The 4,463-nt window shown below is 35.2% G+C and overlaps 1 long non-coding RNA gene across 1 annotated transcript in view; it reads right to left on the bottom strand.

Moving 5' to 3' along the window:
* Positions 1–665: 665 nt before the first annotated feature.
* LOC106476431 overlaps positions 666–4,463 on the bottom strand; it is a 5,777-nt gene continuing 1,979 nt past the window's right edge. The window contains exons 2-3 of the long non-coding RNA XR_001291888.2: positions 1,519–1,589; positions 666–731 (exon numbers count right to left, since the gene is read on the bottom strand). This is a non-coding gene — a long non-coding RNA (uncharacterized LOC106476431). The remainder of the gene's footprint in view (positions 732–1,518; positions 1,590–4,463) is intronic.

The raw sequence follows: 4,463 nt of genomic DNA, 5'->3' as shown, positions 1-4,463 counted from the left end.
ACCAGAGAGTGACTAAATGTTTGTGTGTTTACAAAAGGAACAATCAGAGAGTTACTAAACGTTTGTATGTTTATACAATGAACAACCAGAGAGTCACTAAACTTGTGTTTATATGAGGAACAACCAGAGAGTGACTAAATGTTTGTGTGTTTACAAAAGGAACAATCAGAGAGTTACTAAACGTTTGTATGTTTATACAATGAACAACCAGAGAGTCACTAAACTTGTGTTTATATAAGGAACAACCAGAGAATGACTAAACGTTTGTATGTTTATATAAGGAACAACCAAAGAATCACTAAACTAATTTCGATTTGTATCGCTCTATTTAATTACGTTATTTTTTGTTTATGTGAACGAACGCCTGGGATATGTTGATAGATTATGTATACATAAAGATTACTAGCATGCCTTCATTAAGATATGTTTTATTTAAATTTAATTCGAATACGTGGTGTTATTTTATTCCGAATACATATACGTACTTGTTAAATAACTATGTTTCATAAGGAACAAAGGACAGGTTATTATCCGATACTTTTTTACCAGTACTGTTTATTCTTGCACTCAAGTTCGTGTTCAGTGTAAAAGGTCAAATTTTTAGCAGATCTGTACCAGAAATAATCATCATATAATGCTAAAACAAACTGAAAGAAAAATCTTACCATCTTGACCTCGCGCACCCAAACATTTGTTTCGTTGGCAATACAATCGCTAAAAGATGTTTGTATCTACGAGAAAAAAGAACATTTTTAGTTAAATAGAATCAAAAGAAATCTGGCAAGAACTTAATGCTAAGAAATGAGATAGAAAACAGACGTAGCTCAGAAGCAGTTAATATTCAGTAGCAGTAGAAAATAACAAGTTTCTACTTTTTCTATAAAAGTAAAAGCAGTTCATTGTCAGCTTCTTTCAAAATCAATCTCGGACATCAGCTTGTGAATGAGTAAGCTCTCTTTTAAACTGACTCATTCACAAGTTGAGATCCGAGATTAGCGTCAAAGAAAGTGATAAAAACTGCTTTTACTTCTATCATTTCTTTAAGTTTAGATGCAATTCAGTGATAGCTGTGACGTTTATCTCTTGTATGTGTAAATTCTTGAAACTAAGCAATACGGGATGTTATACTCCTGTGATATAAACAGCTGTATCCTTTTAAATTTGATGAAGAGGAATCCAGTTTTTAAAAAATAAGTTTGGAGACAGCTTAAATGGATAATGAAGAAAACTTTATTAAAAATGGATAACATTTGAATAAGATTATTGGTACCTGATGATGACATAATATTGTAGAAATGTCGTACATTTATAATCCAATGTTTATCATTACCCATTCAAGCCGTTTCGAAGGTGAATCCTTTAATTTTTCAATATTTTAACACAATTAGTTGGACTTGTTTGATAGTAATGGAATTCATAAAGTTTTAAGGTTACACCGCTATTCTGCTGGTGAATGTTTTAGTACCCAAACATGGTAATTAAATGATCATAAAAGTATTGTAGTTCATAATATGTTACCTCATCCGGAAGGCTGTCCACAAGGCAAGTTGTATTTACTTCCCCACGTTGGTGTCTTCCTCGCCTTCCGTCTGTGAAACAATAACATGTTAGAAGAACGACAGTCTTCTCTCACCTTACGTGATCATTCTAGTTTTGGTTTACTGGGGGTCTATCATTAAACGACTGTTTTTGTTCATCTAACATAATCTAAACCAAAACACAACGTAAACTTGTTGAAACACAGTATTATGTTCACTGAACGTAATTTCACCAAAGAATATTTAGAATTGTTTCAAGTAGCAGTAAGAAACAATGAATTTATCTTCCCTTGTTCACAAATCGATGTAACGTGTAACGTTGTTCATAGTATGTGTAATTAGAACATATTTATTAGCCTAGGAAATTAAAAGTGACTTAGGTAACCAATCATGCTAGGTGATTTAATTTCTTATGGGATACTGCACATATCAAATTCCAACACTCATTATAATTACTTAAAATGCTAAAGGACGAATACAACTAGAAAAAAGGAAAAAAAAGAGCCTCTTGGATTTGTTTGGACAGTTGAAGCTAGAAAAAGGAAAACTAAACATCAATTTTTTTTGTGAAAATTCAGTTAACAATATTGACATTTAACGTTATTTGTTTGTGTTGATAAAAGCTATGAAGGTACCGATTTCAGTTAAAAACTTAATATCGAGAAAACATAAACTATTAATGTAAAGAAATTCTCGTAAGTCGAGTGGTTTAAAACCTACAGCAACTTTATATTTAAATATATGGGACTTGAACATTTTAACACCTTGTTCCGTACTATCCTTTACTGAGAAATTGAACGGTCTGTTCACTAACTGGTAATTACAGCGTTTATTAAACGAAAGATCAGTCTAAAACTTTCATATTCTATGGTTTGAAATATGTGAAACTTTCATGCTCTATGGCTTGAAATATGTGAAAACTTTCATGTTCTATGGTTTGAAATATGTGAAACTTTCATGCTCTATGGCTTGAAATATGTGAAAACTTTCATGTTCTATGGTTTGAAATATGTGAAGACTTTCAGGCTCTATGGTTAAATATGTGACACTTTCATGCTCTATGGTTTGAAATATGTGACACTTTCATGCTCTATTGTTTGAAATATGTGAAATATTTAGGCGCATGAAAAAATAAAATGCATTACAGCAAGACATTCTGGGTTTGACTTAAGCCTATTGGTCAGCGAAATTACTTTGAGATTGTATCGTTATTTATTAATAAAGCTTAACACAAAATAACAACTTTTATATCCTATCTTTTATTGATCAATATTTCGCCTTGAAGCTTTTTCAGGAACAGATCTAAACGTTCTCTATATCGTAAAAAAATCTGTGAAGCGAAATATTTGGCAAGACATATTCCGTATATGTTCATAAGGTCTAATGTCTAATCCCCGATTCCTCATGTATTTTGTTCATTTTAGTAGCATTCAACTTTACTTATTGTCTATTTGTTTTAGAATTTTCGTGCAGAGCTACAGTAGATCCAAATAGGCGGACCTTATTTTGAAGCGATAAACTAGAGGGAAGGCAGCTAACCAATAGGATCCACTGATAGACTAGAGGGAAGGCAGCTAACCAATAGGATCCACTGATAGACTAGAGGGAAGGCAGCTAACCAATAGGATCCACTGATAGACTTGAGGGAAGGCAGCTAACCAATAGGACCCACTACCAGATTCTGAGATATTTTGTCTTATCGAATGGTGGAAGTTTTCCAGCGTTCTTTTAGCGCACTCACAGATCCAAAGTGCGGATAGTGTTTTTGAGGCAATGAGACAGAAACCATGGACTTTTGGGTTCACAGTCAGAGCACACTAACTCTACTTATCAACTACATCCTTCACGCTAGAGATGTGAATTTAAAAAAATATATATATATACATATATATGCAGATTTTGTTAAACAAGACCGATGTCTGTAGGTTTACTTTCTTCTTAGAATTCTTCTCAAGAAGTCGATAAGCCCTCTTAACGTTGTTAGAACAACGGGTAAAAGTTGTAGCTAGTGTAGAGTTGGCCGACGCGTTTCGAATGCGTTCTGCATCCATTATCAAGGCTGAATGTTGTGTGAATTGTGATTACTGTTGGTGGATATTTATAGGTATGGGTAAGCAGGTGGTGGTATCTAGCTCCTGGAAGGCGTTAATTGGTGGAGTGTTGTATTGTGGCTTGGGGGTTTCTCGCCAAGAAATGTTATGAAAAACTCATAAACAGAACAGCCCTCTACGGCCAATCATATCACAAATTCCTACCCCTATATACAAGACTGCCAAAGACCTAAACCACATCATCACTCCGTATATGCCTGCCCAATACTTCCTAACATCTACAGACGACTTCTTCCACTTACTACATGCCACAAATCCACAGGGACTACTCGCCTCCTTGGACGTCGAATCATTATTTACCAATGTACCAGTCCAGGATACGATAGACATAATCTGCGACAACGTTTACAGACACCCGACCATGTCTCCACCCAAAATACCTGAAGAAATAATGGGTGAACTTCTACTCGCCTGTACTACGAAGTCACCTTTTCAACATATCAATGGTTCGCTATACCAGCAAGTCGACGGAGTTACCATGGGCTCTCCTCTTGGAGTAACTTTTGCCAATTTTTACATGTGTCACATAGAAAACAAAGTGCTGCACGACCACCATCCCGCACTGTACTGCAGATACGTCGACGACTGCTTCATCGTTACCAAGGACACTGATGAATTAATGAAGCTCCGACAAAACCTACAGGACAACTCTGTGCTTAAATTCACCCACGAAATAGCCACTGACAAAACCATCAATTGTTGGCGTCGATATGTACATCCAGAAAACAGCACATACGCCACATCTGTCTATCAAAAACCCACTAGCCAGGGAATCTACCTCAACGCTAAAAGTGAATGCCCTCAAAGATACAAA

The sequence above is a fragment of the Limulus polyphemus genome, unplaced genomic scaffold (genome assembly GCF_000517525.1).
Source record: "Limulus polyphemus unplaced genomic scaffold, Limulus_polyphemus-2.1.2 Scaffold10558, whole genome shotgun sequence".
NCBI lineage: Eukaryota > Metazoa > Arthropoda > Merostomata > Xiphosura > Limulidae > Limulus > Limulus polyphemus.
Note: the sequence above shows the minus strand (reverse complement) of the source record. Positions and strands in the feature narration are given on the sequence as shown.